At 37.6% G+C, this 16722-nt stretch overlaps 1 non-coding gene across 1 annotated transcript; it reads left to right on the top strand.

Moving 5' to 3' along the window:
• Window positions 1-1420: 1420 nt before the first annotated feature.
• Window positions 1421-1584, top strand: LOC117063186. Its single transcript, XR_004428793.1, has one exon. It is a non-coding gene; the product is annotated as a U1 spliceosomal RNA (small nuclear RNA).
• The last annotated feature ends 15138 nt before the right edge of the window (window positions 1585-16722 follow it).

The raw sequence follows: 16722 nt of genomic DNA, 5'->3' as shown, positions 1-16722 counted from the left end.
CTAACATTTCATTCCAATAGGCACGTCTTCAGGAAGAAAATCAATGCTAATTGAAAGCTCATATGGTGATGTTTATATCTGTAAAATGTGTGGTTAAATAGCATATTAAAAACATGTGGGCATAAATATTAGGATTGGGAAATGGGTTTAATATAGAATAAATCACAATGCCCTTAGAGTTGTTTTATGGATTTTAAATCACAAATTGTATTCTATCCATTGCGCCTACTGTATTTATCTCAATTTCATTCAGACTCTTTGGATTAGATCTATGGGGATTTATGGTTGATGCATAGTGACTTTCAACTTTCTATCCTGTGGGGTAAGGGCATATATGTGTGTGAATGCACTTTTGAGTATGTATGTGGAGAAAGAGAGAGAGACTGGTTTTTATTTTGTTATTTGAGAATTTTTATGTTTTCAACAATCTTTGCTTGACAAAGTATATTTTAATCTTATTTTGTAAGGTGAGATTCATTTACAACAAGATGTTATAAATATTTGTTCTCAAGCCACTAAAGAAATGGCAGAAATAATCCCAGATTTGGTGACTTTTAGCTGTAATGAAAGAGCATGGCTATTAGGGTTAGGAAGACCAGGATTCAAGTGCTGGTTCTGTAGCTTATGGGGTGTCTAACATTACATGGTTAGGTTAATTTTTCTAGGTCTCAGGTTTACTATCAGTCTAGGGAAGCTGCTAAACACCGACACTATTGCTATTCAGATATGGGATTAATTAAACTAAAGAGCTTCTGCGCAGCAAAATAAACTATCATCAGAGTGACAGGCAATATACAGAATAGGAGAAAATGTTTGCAATCTATCCATCTGACAAAGGGCTAATATCCAGAATCTACAAGGAATTTAAACAAATCTAAAAAAAAAAAAAAAAAAAAAAAAAAAAAAAAATCAAAAAGTAGGTGAAGAATATGAACAGACACTTCTCCAAAGAAGACATTTATGCAGCCAACAAACATATGGAAAAAAGCTCATCATCACTGGTCATTAGAGAAATGGAAATCAAAACCACAATGAGATACCATTCTACGCCAGTTAGAATGGCAATCATTAAAAAGTCAGGAAACCACAGATGCTGGAGAGGATGTGAAATAGGAATGCTTTTACGCTGTTGGTGGGAGTGTAAATTAGTTGAGCCATTGTGGAAGACAGTGTGGTTATTCCTCAAGGATCTAGAACCAAAAATTACATTTGACCCAGCAATCCCATTACTGGGTATATACCCAAAGGAGTATAAATCATTCTCCTTTAAAGACACATACACATGTATGTTTATTGCAGTACTATTCACAGTCTCAAAGACTTGGAACCAACTCAAATGCCCATCAATGATAGACTGGATAAAGAAAATGTGGCACATATACACCATGGAATACTATGCAGCCATAAAAAAGAATGAGTTATACTTACCTGGCAGGGGAGATACCATGATCACGAAGGTGGTTTTCCCAGGGCGAGGCTTATCCATTGCACTCCGGATGTGCTGACCCCTGCGATTTCCCCAAATGTGGGAAACTCGACTGCATAATTTGTGGTAGTGGGGGACTGCGTTCGCGCTTTCCCCTGATGTCATTGTGACTTAAACAACAAATAAAAGTTAGCGTCTTTTGGTTCGTCAAAAAAAAAAAAAAAAAAAGAATGAGTTAGGCCGGGCGCGGTGGCTCAAGCCTGTAATCCCAGCACTTTGGGAGGCCGAGACGGGCGGATCAGGAGGTCAGGAGATCGAGACCATCCTGGCTAACACGGTGAAACCCCGTCTCTACTAAAAATACAAAAACTAGCTGTGCGAGGTGGCGGTCGCCTGTAGTCCCAGCTACTCGGGAGGCTGAGGCAGGAGAATGGCGTAAACCCGGGAGGCGGAGCTTGCAGTGAGCTGAGATCTGGCCACTGCACTCCAGTTCGGGCGACAGAGCGAGACTCCGCCTCAAAAAAAAAAAAAAAAAAAAAAAGAATGAGTTCATGTCCTTTGCAGGGACATGGATGAAGCTGGAAACCAGCATTCTGAGCAAACTAACACAGATACAGAAAACCAAACACCACATGTTCTCACTCATAAGTGGAAGGTGAAAAATGAGAAATATGGACACAGGGAGGGAAACATCACACACCGGAGCCTGTTGGGGGGTGGGAGGCGAGGGGAGGGAGAACATTAGGACAAATACCTAATGCATGCTGGGCTTAAAAACTAGGTGATGGGTTGATGGGTGCAGCAAACCACTAAGGCACTTTATACCTATGTAACAAACCTGCACGTTCTGCACATGTATTCCAGAACTTAAAGTATAATTTTAAAAAAGATCACATGATATGGTGCTTACAAATTATGAAACATAGTATGGGTGACAACTCAATGAATATAAATCATTATTATCAGTATCTTTTCACCATCATCACCATTAGCATGATAAATGTCATTGTTTCATTGGCTTATGCAATTAGCACTCATTTATTCTTTGCAGGGAACTATGCTAGGCACTAGTAATAAAAAGGTAAGTTAAAAGGAAAGAGATAATAAAGTGAAAAAGCAGGTAGACTTTGAAGCCAAACTGCCAGGGTACAAATTCCAGCATCACCACTTACTAGTTCTGCACCCTTGGATAACACTTAAACTGCTTCAGCTTTAGTCTCCTTCAATACATAAGATAGAAATAGCCTAGTACCTGCCTCATTGGGTTGTTGCTTTAAGTTGTTAATATATGTCAAGAGCTTTGACCTGTGCTTGGAATACAGTAAGCATTATAGAAGTGTTAGAGAAATACTCGATGTATAAGACCTGAAACTATAAAACTACTAGAAGAAAAGAAAGAGGAAAGCTCCATGATATTGGTCTGGGCAATGAATTCTTGGATACTACCCCAAAAGCACAGGCCATAAAAGCAGAGATAGGCAAATGGGATGATTACATCATATTTAAAAGTTTCTGAAAAGGAAACAACAGAGTGAAAAGACAACCCACAGCATGTGAGAAAATAGTTGCAAACAATGCATCTGAGAAGGATCAATATCCAAATCGATATGGAATTTAATAGCAAAAAACCCCTCAAATGACCTGATTAAAAAGTGGGCAAAAGATCTGAATAGATATTTCAAAAAAAAAGGGACATACATATCACCAACAGATATATGAAAAAGTGCTCAACATCACTAATTATCAGGGAAATGCAAATTGAAACCACAATATTCCCATCACACATGTTAGAATGGCTACTATCAAGATGATGAAAGATAAGTATCAGCAAGATGAGAAAAGGGAGTCCTTGGACACTATTGGTGGGAATGTAAATTAGTACAGTTATTACAGAACCACAGTATGGAAACTCCTCAGAAAATTAAAAACGGAATTACCATGTGATTCAGCAATCCCACTTCTGGGTGGAAAGCCAAAGGAATTGAAATTGGATGTCTAGGAGATACCTGCACTCTCATGTTTATCGCATCATTATTCACAATAGCACAGATACAGAAACAACCCAAGGGTTCAGGAAAAAGATGAATAAAAAAGATGTGGTATATACACACAGATGGAATACCATTCAACCTTAAAAATGAGGGAAATTCTGCCATTGTGACAACATGGATGAATCTAGAGGACATTATATTAAATGAAATAAGACAAAGACAAATGCTGCATGATCTTACTTATATGTGGAATGTAAAATAGTCAAACTCAGTAGAAGTAGAGTGAAGTGGTCGTTATCAGAGGCTGTGGGACCAGGGGCAGGTGAATAGGAAAAGGGGAGGTGTTGGTCAAAGAATATAAAGTTCAATTTTATGGGGTCCTTCTAGGTTTAGACATTCTTACCACAAAGAAATGAGAAATATGTGAGGTGATGAATATTTTAATTGCTTGATTTAATCATCCTGCAATTGTATACCTATCACAAATTGTACAATTTATATACAATTGTACAAATATATACAATTATTATTTGCCAATTAAAAGTAATTAAAATTAAAAAAGAACATAAGCTGCATGAAGATATTTTTGCTATTTTTTACTGCTTTATAAATATTTATTGAATAAATAAAAGATAAAATCCTTTCCTTCAAGGAACACACAACCTAGTAAAGAAGTTTATGATCACACAGATTCCAATCAAAGTGTCTTTTTAGTGGATGCTAACTAGAGTTATATTTACACATGGCCCCTGCCCTCTGAGAGGGACTTGTGAGAAGTCAGCCAACATTAATGCAATATGTGTGATGACTTTATAATTAATTATTGTGCTGGAGGCACAGTCCTCCTTTTGTCTTTGGATAACTCAGTGAGCAAATAAACAAATTTGCTTTACAGAGTCTCATGAAACCTAATTGACATCATGATCCCGCCAAGCACTGTGGCACAGGTGAAGCCATTCTGCACTCATGGTTCAATGAGTACAAGAGACATGAAAAGCACACCTCCTTCCACATTGCACAGACCTTCCGGTTCAGCATGGCTTCTCGTATCATGCAAGTTCCACATCCAAATTAGCACAAGGATGTATCACAAGGAGATATAGGAGAAGAGGGCCCACAAATATAACTTCAGTTCTCCATTTAAAGGTGATTTTACCCTCTTATGGGACTTTGATATCTGGTGATAAGCAGTATTCAACTTTATAGCATGAGACATTTTCCAAGATGAGGATCTTTGAACCATTAAATTACTCTTGCTGGTACACTGACCATGTACACGCACACATGTGTACATGCACACACACATACATATGTACACATGAACAATATTATCTAAGTATGTTTCAAGCATAGAGCTAGATAGTCCAGCACAACACAACTGGGCTGTCCCATAAATCCCACTAGCAGGTAAGGTCTGAGGATGACGACTGTCTACTTTGTCCTGCATGTACTAGATCAAGAGCTTCTATGCTCACATAGCAGATCATGTACCTTGGAGTACCCAGAGGAACACGGGACAAGTTTCCTTGTCTTGTTCTCCAAGCTCTAGTCTGTGCCTTCAGTCCTGCTCCTACTTCCCCTCCCACTGGCAGTCCTCCCTTGCTGTGGGGGTCTGTCTGTCTGCCGAGGTCTCTCTAGTCCTTCTGGGCCAACCTCATGATTATTACTTTCCTACCTATTTCGCTTTTTTTTTTTTTTCCTCATTCTGTTGCCCAGGCCGGAGTGCAGTGGTGCAATCTCAGCTCACTGCAACTTTTGCCTCCTGGGTTGAAGCGATTCTCCTGCCTCAGCCTCCTAAGTGGCTGGGATTACAGGTGCGCAACACCATGCCCGGCTAATTTTTGTATGTTTAGTAGAGATGGGGTTTCACCATGTTGGTCAGGCTGGTTTCGAACTCGTGACCTTGTGATTCCCCCGCCTCAGCTCTCAAAGAGCTGGATTACAGGCGTGAGCCACTGTTCCCAGCCTACTTTTCTAACTTTTCTAACTTTTAAGGCCCCTTGACTTATGTGCTTTATTTCTCACTGTTTCTCCAGCTCCACCTTTCTGTCGAATGGAGAATACTCTCCACAAACCCCTCTTTGAAGTGTGAGTCTCAAGCAGAGTAGATGGGCCTCTAAAAGATGCAGTATTTGTGCTTTACTACAGCACCCTCTCTCTCCAAAACTTTGAATTCTATTACCCTCAGGCTCTTGCCACATTTAAAATCTGAATTCTGCCTATTGCATTTTTCTATACTTTTCCAGACATGAGTTAAAAACAAGTTTCAAATCTGTTTTCCTGCACAGTAACTTTAGACCTCCTGAAAATCAAGTAATGTGACAGGACATCTCTGTGAATGTCTCAAGCTAATTCTATTGTGATTGTCAACTGGGAGACATAAGTACTTCCAAGGGGCCACCTCTAGCTAATGCCACGGACAGTGTACAGTGACCTGTTGTTGCAACCACAAACAAATGATGCAGTGCATCACTGCATGCTAAGCTGACTCACAGAAATCTATTTTCTAAAAAAGAAAATGTGGTACATACACACCATGGAATACTATGCAGCCATAAAAGAATGAAATCATGTCCTTTGTGGCAACATGGATGCAGCTGGAGGCCATTATCCTAAGTGAATTAACACAAGAACAGAAAACCAAGCACTGCATGTTCTCACTTATAAGTGGGAGCTAAATATTGAGCACACATGGACATAACCGTTGGAACAATAGATACTGGGGACTGCCGGAGGGGGAGCAGAAGGGAGGTGGGAATGGATTGATAAACTACCTAGTGGGTATTATACTCACTAACTGAGTGATAGGTTGAGTACACTATACCTCAGCATCATACAATATACCCATGTAACAAGCCTGCACATGTGCCCACTATATCTAAAATAAAAGTTGAAATTTAAAAATAAAAAGAAACAAGGTGGGAAGAAGAATACAAGGTATTGGGTTTGAACCACTCATATCAGGACCTTGTGTTGAAGTTCAATACACAGATTAGTTCATACCATTTCCATTCAAGCATTTCCTTTCATCAGTATCTCTAACATAAAAGAAGTATCGATACCATGTATGGACAAAGAGTGCAGGTGAATCATGTGACTGAATGTACAGTTTGAGATCCTATGTAAATCCGCTTCCCTTTGCCTGTAGTTGAACATGTCTTAAAAGCCCCAACATTGTGTGGTCCCTATTTTCCTCTCTAAGCTAATCTCTCTCAGTTCCAACCACACCAGCCTTCATTCCTTTGTTCAAACACACAGTACTGCTCCTCTCTTCTCATAGCCTTAATACATGCTACTCCTTTAACAATATTTTTTGTCTATATCACATCTTATAATCAAATACTGTCACAGTAGCAACACATCTAAACTGTTGTACATTTTGCCATTTTACATTTCTCTTTCAGTTACTTGATTGATATTTCTGTCCACCGTAGACTGTGAGATTCCTCAGAGCAGGGATTCCATCTGTTTTGCTCACTATTTCTACCATCAGCCCTGACCCAAGTATCTGGCATATAGTAAGCCTTCAATTAATATTTGTTGAATGAATTACTGATGTGGATTTTATCTTCTATTTTCCTTCTTTGTTGTTTTAATATTTTTGAGCTTTGTCTCTGTGGCCAGGCACTTTCCTATCCTAGAACACATATTTTCTTAAGCCATTCTTTTGCTTAGAGATTTATTTACTGGTTAGTCAAAGGACAATAATTTGAGAAGTTATAATTTTGAAAACTCCCTCATTGGAAAATGGATGGGATCATAATGAACAAAGAAAAATATGAGGTTGTTTTGTTTTTGTTTTTGTTTGTTTGTTTGTTTGTTTTGAGACAGAGCCTCACTCTGTTGCCCAGGCTAGAATGCAGTAGCATGATCTCTGCTCACTGTAACCTCCACATCTCAGGTTCAAGCAATTCTCCTGCCTCAACCTCCCAAGTAGCTGGGATTACAGGTGTGTACCACCATGCCTGGCTAATTTTTGTATTTTCAATAGAGACGGGTTTTCACCATGTTGGCCAGGCTGGTCTCAAACTCCTGGCCTCGAGTGATCCACTCATCTAGGCCTCCCAAAATGCTAGGATTACGGGCATGAGCCATCGCTCCTGGACAGGATCAGGGATTTTGAAATAAGGTTTAGAGTAGATCTGTGATGATCAGGAATGAGAATACAGACATGTGGTGAGCAAAGGGAGGTTGTTGGAGAAGGGGAAGAAATCTGCTCAGCCCAGGGGACTGTGGCCACTGCTAGGTGATATGCAATGAGGTTACTTTCTAGGCGGAATGGATGTACAGATTTGGGATTGAATAAACTTGTTCTTGGCCTAAAACTTAAAGTAGCTGTCACTATAGCTGGACATGATGAATTAAGTGGAACCTACTCTAAACAGGCCACCCTGCATATTAAACTTCTCAAATGCACTAACAAAGCACTTTTGAAAGAATTCTAACTAGGTCAGCAATACATTTGCCATATATCACACGAATAATTCTAATGTAATTCATAAATATCTAGGCTTATGGAAATTGATGTTTTCTGTAAATATTGGAGTGTGAACAACTCTCACTGCCAGTCAAAGTAGAATTAAATTTGAGGCTGGTACATATCAAGGGAAATAATAGAGATTCAGATTACAGGGTAAGAGAGGTCAAGTGCTATATATTATCTGCCATAAACAGAAACTTCAAGACCTACAGCTTTTTTTTTTTTTTTCATACAGTCAGACACAATCTTCTTTTCCTTTGTACTGTGTTCCTGAAGGCACCTTAGTAAGATTTTCTGGAGTAAATGATTCTATTGGTCTGCTTGAACTTATTTGAAAAGATTCATCCTAAAGTGTCCTCTCAGCTTCTCTTTCAAATCAGTTTTTTGCCTGTCCCTGGCCCTCTTGAATACCTTGATTAACTTTTCCAGGATTCAATCATCATGATCTCTTTAGGAGCTTCAATAACATTGATATGGAATCTTCCAAAAATATTTCACTGAAATGGTAACGGTGATAATCAGGATGATAATATTGCACATGCACGTGCACACACGTATTTTCCAAAATGTCTAAAGTCAGTAGGTATTGATTTGATAATGCGTCACTCAATTATTTATTCGGCCAATACTGCTTGAGTGTCCGCTCTGTACCGTTGATTCTTCTAGATGCTTCAGATACAGAGGTAACAATGATTAAAATAAATGGCCAAGATTTCATTTGGGAAGATGTCAGTAATATTCCTGCAAACCCCTAGCATTACGTTCTACACAGCGTCTTCCTCCAGAACCCAAAGAGCAGGCTCTGTGGCAGCAGCCTCTGTCCTGAAACATGGGAAAACAGAGGAAAAAACTGAGAGGAGAGACAGCTCAACTTTCTTTTGTCGATATAAAGTTCTGAGTTTTTATTTTAGAGTGAAGTTAAAATTACTTCTTGAAGGTGAACTAATTTTCTTTTCTACATTTTTGGAGTTTCCCTTTGGGTGAGGCATATAGCGACCTAATTTTCTGCAAGATTTTGTAATCTATAGGGATGAAAATTAAAAGGAGAGATGTGTGCCAAGGAAAGAAAAAGAGGAAGTAGAAAAGGATAGTGAATCACTAAAGATTTTTGCCTCAGAAAAACAAAAATTATCTGTTGACTTCTCAGTGTGTTGATTTTTCATCCAAATGTTTGTTAGGAAGTTGCTGATAGAAAAGTGGGTTGACAAACGTGTTTGAATTTGCTATCTAAAATTACCTATATATCTAATAGAGCAAGAGTGAGGCTTTTGAAATACTTGATTTAATTAAATATTTACTGACATTGACTGTGCTCATAGACAAAATACCTATCCTGCCCTTAGAAACAGTTCATTTTTTAAAAATATGTGACAGGTAACTAAGGCATAACATATAGATGTCAGCCACCACTCCCATGGCTTGCCCTAGGCGCCTGTCACTTCAAGAAGCATTGAGAAGAGACCTGGAGTCCTAGCCCAGGGCTTCAGAAGGAGCATATGGCAGGAAGAAGGCTGTCAGGGATGATTCTCTTGCTGACCCTACTCCTGATGGACAGCTCTGTGCTTTGAGTTGCCTGACTCAGTAGGAGGTTTGCTGTGGCTTATGCCATAGGCTCTTCCTAGGATTTATCTTGGCTTATCCTAGTCCCTAGGAGTGCCCTCCTCAGCCACCGACCCACACTCAGTTGTGGAATTCCCTGGAACTGTTCTCTTGACATTGTCCTCATGTGTTTTCTCTCAGAATTTCCAAAAATGCCACTTAACTGATAGACTCTCTGTAATTTGGCATGTGCTGTTTTCTCTGCCCAGAGAGACACCAACCTTACTCACTGTCCGATTCATGTTTGTGTCTCAGCTAACACATCATTTCCTTTTTCTAAGGCCATGCTAAGCCCTCATTGTCTACGTACCCATATCCTTGGTACACATCTCCTACAAGCACCAATTGCATTAACTACCCTTGCCCAATGTTGATCCTTCTTGCTGACTTATAAATCCAGTGATGACAAGAACTTTCTATCTACATGTTTGACAAAAAGTAATAATGAATTGAATGAATCAAAGGCCTATATTTTGCCCTTGTTCTTGAGTATTCCTTTATCTCTCTGAGAAAGAAAGCAAATGCAAACATCTTGAATCTGCTCCCTACTTGACAGGCAGAAATTCAGATCATGGACCAAAAGCTTTTATTTGCATTCCAGATCAAACTGTGTGGTATGTATTTTTTTTTTTTTTTCTTTTTTTCTAAATGAGTTCATCTCCAGTTATATCCTGGAAGACAGAAGAGAAATGTGGTTCAGGAAATGGAATTCTGTTTGACACATTCTTCTCCAGAAAACCACTGCTCTTTAAAGAACATGGGAACTGTAGATTTCTGGGGTATAATTTCTGAGGGAACGAACAAACAAAAAGGGGTGCAGAGAAGATCGAAAATGCAATTGTCCATTATGCTTGCCTGAGGTAACCTGGTGATGCCTCTGCTGCAAGTGTTATCTGGAATGAAAGGAAGCCCTTTGGAGCTCATCGACAATCTTTTTATTTTTTTGGATGGAGTCTCACTTGGCTGCCCAGGCTGGAGTTCAGTGACACTATCTTGGCTCACTGCAACCTCTGCCTCCTGGGTTCAAGTGATTCTCCTGCCTCAGCCTCCCAAGTAGCTGGGATTACAGGCATGCACTACCATGCTCAGCTAATATTGTGTTCTTAGTGAAGATGGGGTTTCACCTTGTTGTCCAGACTGGTCTCAAACTCCTGACTTCAGGTGGTACACCTGTCTTGGCCTCCCAAAGTGCTGGGATGACAGGCATGAGCCACTACCTGCCATTAACCTTTCTTAATTAAAATTGGCCCTTGAATCTTTGATGAAGGCTGCTACCATGGGCTAAAATGATAACTAAAATTCCCAAAACCCAAATCCTTCCCTTTTAGGAGACAAGGGCAGTGAGAAAACACTTCATCAGCACCTCACAGTTAAGCATCTCCAAACTTTCCCAAATTTTCTCCATCTGAGCAATCAGGTGCATAATTGAACACAATGAAGTATTGAAAGCTTTTTCAATGTAATATAGAAGATTAACTATACAATTATCCCTTAGAAAGCTAAAATAACACTGCTCTTGCATTATAATGTCTTACATAAGATTCTTTGAACTTCTTTGAGGCTCTGTAATAGTTTAGTACCCTATCATTATTGTCTTGCAGTCTGCCCATTATTCAGATGGGAAGACAAAAATAAAGAACAATTTATCCTTCATATTGTGACCTAACCTAATTTATCAAGACATAAAAAAAAGTCCAATGGACACATATTTACATCATTTTATACAAAATACCACATAACTATGATGAATATTTTTGCTGTACATATCAAAGTGATATTGAACAGAACTATAAGAGGTATAAAATCATATAAATCAGATACAGTAATTTAAAAAAATAGCAGATTGGGGTTATTTATCATAAAGAAAAATATGTCCTTTATGACTCATTGCTTTCTGGGTCATTGCTGAGTGACAGTGCAGCACAGTATTGTGTATTTTGCATAATGACCCAGAGTTATCTCATCAGTTTAAGTTCTCTTTATAACCTCAGGTTATAAAAAGTCAGAGAATTGTGTCATAGACGTTTTAAAAATTTTTCAAGCTTGGAATTGAGATATAAAAGGGTACTTTGGTTATTTTGTCAGTCAATAAAAACATATTCAGAGGTAAAATTCAGGCAGATTTCACTCCAAAGGCTTACATCAGGTGTTGTACCCCGAGAGGCCCATGGCACCTTGCAGATACTTGTTAGACTCTACTATAATTCATTGTACATCTATTTTCTAATTAAGCTCGCAGCTCTGAAGAAGAAGAATTGAATATTTTTCTGTATAACACAACACTTGACACATAGCAGGCATTCGATTAAGTGTTTCTTGGAGGAAGGATATTTACTTGAAATAGTCCTTGCCATTCGGATTGGCTGCCTAGATGAAGGCTAAAAGGCCCTGAACTTTGAGATACTTAATTCTGGTCAGGCATGAACACACCACTCTTTTTGTACCAAATGTGGACATGTTTACAGGTAGATTATTGTATCAGTGAGGAATTGTTCATTACTCAGAAATTTGCACTGTTAAGAAAAATTTTCCAAAATATAGGATTACTGAGTCTTTTTTATGTTTGTTTTGAGACAGAGTCTCACTCTGTTGCCCAGACTGGAGTGAGTGGTGTGATCTCGGCTCACTGCAACCTCCGCTTCCTGGGTTCAAGTGATTCTCCTGCCTCAGCCTCCCAAGTAACTGTGATTACAGGCATGCACCACCATGGCCGGCTAATTTTTTGTACTTTTAGTACAGACTGGGCTTCACCACATTGGCCAGCCTGGTCTCGAACTCCTGACCTCAGAGCATCTGCCCGCCTTGGCCTCCCAAAGTGCTGGGATTATAGGCGTGAGCCACTGTGCCCAGCTGGATTACTGATTCTTTTCCATATCCTCTAAGACATTGTCTAGAAGCCTGGCCAAGGGATTACTTAATTCTCCTGTCTTAGTTGACTTGCTATTTACTATTATTCAGGATAATAACACTTATAACTTTCCAAGGGTACCTGTTAGCTCTCAGAAAATGGATAGCCATATAGATGATTCTCATCAAATAGTAATAGAAATGAATGTTGTGTGCAAGATACAAATAATTTTTGACGAAAGATTATAGTTTTATTGTCCTTTATGAACATTAAGCTCTTTTGTACCTGAAATGGAAATCTTGTTTTTCTCGTAGTCACTATACATATCTCCAGTACATTTGGGACCATCTTTAGCATCTTGGTGGTTTCACCATTAATGAGCTAAAAAAACTCTTTGACATGTGCTCACTTTATATTTGCATATACTTTGTTGTTTTAGCTTTTTGAAAAGTATACTTTGGCAAAGTAAAACTCACATATATTTAATTTGTATAACCATGTTCAAAATATACACCATGGATTACTATGCAGCCATAAAAAAGGATGAGTTTGTGTCCTTTGTAGGGACATGAATGCAGCTGGAAAGCATCATTCTCAGCAAACTATCGCAAGAACAGAAAACCAAACACCGCATGTTCTCACTCATAGGTGGGAACTGAACAATGAGATCACTTGGACTCGGGAAGGGGAACATCACACACCGGGGCCTATCACGGGGAGGGGGGAGGGGGGAGGGATTGCATTGGGAGTTATACCTGATGTAAATGACGAGTTGATGGGTGCTGACGAGTTGATGGGTGCAGCACACCAACATGGCACAAGTATACATATGTAACAAACCTGCACGTTATGCACATGTACCCTAGAACTTAAAGTATTAAAAAAAAAAAGGATTGAAAAATGCAGAAGTAATCCAGATCCCCTAAAATCTATTTTTATGTTATATTTGATTTTTGAAAAACTGATGTGGAAAACCAAATATGTCTGTGTGTGAGTAGGGATGGGGTTGGGGTTAATCTAAAGAGTATAGGTTAAATTTTGCATATAATTGAGCAAAAACAAGATGGGGCAAATGAGGAAAATAAGATTTCAAGAGTGAGGATGTCAGTGGGAAAGTGATAATTTGTCAAAAGGGAGTACATTAAATAAGAATGCCTGCAGGCCGGGAAACAGGTCAACAAGGAAAGGGTGGGCAGACTCTGAGGTATTGGTGGGAAGCTGACATTGTTGAGGTATTCTTCTTTCAGTATCACTGCAAATTTTTAAAAAATAACAGCATGACTCTATAGGCATTTTTAAATGAACTATTTGATTCAAGTTCCACCTTAAAATGGGTTATTTGGGGGAAGTTAAGGGACCATTTGAAAAGAGAAATGCTCATTAAGAGATGACACAAGTAAATTTGATTCAATGCAGTATCTGTATTTATAAGTATCTATCTATATATATCCACTATATACATAATTTATGTATCTACTATAAACCAAACTTTTAAAAGCACATAGCAGATTAAAAAGAAAAAGACATAAGCCTTTCCTCAAAGATATGAAATGTATTAGAAATGCAAAGCATAGCAATATAAAACAGAGAAAGAAAGTGAGATACCAGAGAAAGAAAGTAGTAATATCAGTGATTCTGGGAAAAGCCAACTGTGGGAAATAATTGCTTCTTGGATAACAAAGACAATTATGGCCCATTCCCAAGAACTTCTTTATATCTTCCTTCAGTCATTAGCTTAAAGGTTCTTATTAACAGAGAAGATCACTGAAAGAGGAGAGTAATATTATTTCAAGTGAATCGAGGACCTGATGTGCTTTACAAAGCTCCTGTGTTCTATGGTACCCTCAACCACATGTACACAGCTTAGTTGAGACCTACCTATGGGGCAGCTGTGCTGTCTGGATGGCTCAGGTAGGAAGAAGTGGCAAAAGCCGATTCTACACCCAGTTTCTTCTCCTGTCCTTTTCTCAGCCCTAGGTAGAAAAAAGGGGGAGATAAAATAAGACGGCCTTTGCTGCTTGCTTTTATATCTCTGAAGTTACTAACATTTTTCTTTATTTCTATTTATTGCCAATAGCCTTAGAACAAAATTTGGTTGAAGGGTACGAAAACAAAAGGTAGTAGAATTCCCTCCAAACTTATTGTTGGTAACTTTTAAATTGCTTTTACAATTTTTTTTCCTGTGTATCCTTCCAGTATTTATCTGTATGCAAGCATGCTTTGAGAGAGTTTTATCTGTAGTATAGTTATATTCTTTATTGTTCTAGTTCATTCCATGATTTTTCATAAATATTCTCCTTATAATTATATGTTAATAATTATTTTATATTGCTGCATAAGATTTAGACTCACTATACCTTACTTAGTTGTTTCTCTAATTTTAGGTATTTATTAAAATATCAGTTTGGTATTTTAAATAATTCTGCTGTAAATATTTTGGTGTATGTCATTCTGTTTTCATTGTATCAGTGACCATAAACAATCCTAAAGTAAGTATTTTTAGAGATCTTAGCTACATTAAAATCAGGAAATGTTCTAAAATCTATATGTGTATTTAATATGCTTGTTACATATTATTAACAAGATGTATTAAATTGATGGCAGGCCCTAAAACCATTATTAGTTTAGAATATGGAAAATTATGTATTGCCTTAATGTAAATTCCTAAAATTGATGAGAATAACAACATAAGAGGTTGTAAATATAAAAAGATGTTTAATTGTTGAAATATCTACCTCTAAAAAATTAATATAAGATTAAAACAAAGTGAAAACAAACTTCTTCTTTTTAAATGCTTAGAGGTATATACACATACACACATATATTTAACCAAATGAAAATGTTAGTTAAATACAAAATGTGTAAATAGTAGACGAAATAGGAAACCTGTGCCTGGATCTCTCCAGACTCTACCTGTGTCTTTGTCCTCAGTTTCCAACAGTGTGCCCTCACTATGTGAACATAAGAAATCCTAGCCATAAGCACAATTGCATGCCAGGTCCTATGAGCTCTAGTGAATCTCTGAAGATTGTCTTCAGTTTGGAAAAAGTTTGGCAAGTACTAGGAGATAGTCATATTCTTTTTCTTGGCAATTCAAATATGTAATTGCATTGGTGAGAATCTTGGGAGGACATGGTATGGAAAGTTAAAAACGTACTGTTCAGCAGGCAGGTGGGATATATTAAGGAAGATCATCCTAAACCATATGTTCTATAATCAGGAAATCAGGAAAAAGAACAAAATAGACACATTTTATAATCAGAAAACATGTCACAGATTAATTTTGTATCATCCTATGTGTGCATACATGTGTATGTGTGTGACATTTCTGATAATGTAATACACAAGGACCTATCCAAAACAATTGTCTCTGGGTAGCATGATTGAGTAATGGAGAAACAAGGGAATGGGGTGGGGAATGAAGGGAGACTCTTTACCTTGTTACATTTTCTATTGATATATCTTATAACTATATATATGTATTTATCTTTGTATGTATTTTTATATATACCTGTTTTGGTATTAATATGTATTTAGACCATTTGATGCAGCATTTCCACTTTTAAAAACTTATTATTGGGAAACAGAGATATGAATATAAAGATTTATGTACAAAAATTTAACTGGCTGGTTATTTATAGTTAGCAAAATTTTGATAAAACAACAGAATTGAGCATTACTGGAATGGTTAAATCTTGCAATACTTCTGTATGATGAAATCCGAAGGCATATCACAAAGATTAATGCTCCTAACCTGATGCCATATAAATAAAGGCTAGGTAAGAGAAAGGGAGGGAGGCAGAAGAGCCTGGAATAAACAGAAAGAGCAAGAAGAGACATGAAGGGATGGAAGGAAAAACATCATATTATTAACAGATTGGCAGTGATAAATACACCTCAGACATGTGGTTACAGATGCTTTTCCTTATTTTCATTACTTTACTCGTTATTCTCAATATTTGATAATGCAAACATTATTTTCATATTGAAAAATATTAAAGTGTTTTAAAAATCCATATTGTTGATTGCTAGGTGTAGGTATATTCTGTAGCCATAGCTGTTGATACATAGTGCCAAATTTATCTTCCAGAAAGGTTGCTTCATAATATACACAGATGTAAATTATCCTGCTAGCTTTTTGCAACCTGCTCTTTATTGATTTCCATCATCCGTGTTGCTGCTTTAATATATTTATAATTCTCAATCTAAATTTATGCTTCTTTTCTGAGTTGAGCGTTTTTCTATTTGTTACATTTTATCTTTTCTGAACTGCCTAGTTCTGTCCTATGTCAAAAAGAGTTTTTATTTAATCGATTTATTAAATGTAGTGCAAATATTTTTTACTTGATTTTTAACCATGATACATTTGACATAAGTG

This window comes from Trachypithecus francoisi, unplaced genomic scaffold, assembly GCF_009764315.1.
Source record: "Trachypithecus francoisi isolate TF-2019V2 unplaced genomic scaffold, Tfra_2.0 Lachesis_group17, whole genome shotgun sequence".
Classification (NCBI taxonomy): domain Eukaryota; kingdom Metazoa; phylum Chordata; class Mammalia; order Primates; family Cercopithecidae; genus Trachypithecus; species Trachypithecus francoisi.
Note: the sequence above shows the minus strand (reverse complement) of the source record. Positions and strands in the feature narration are given on the sequence as shown.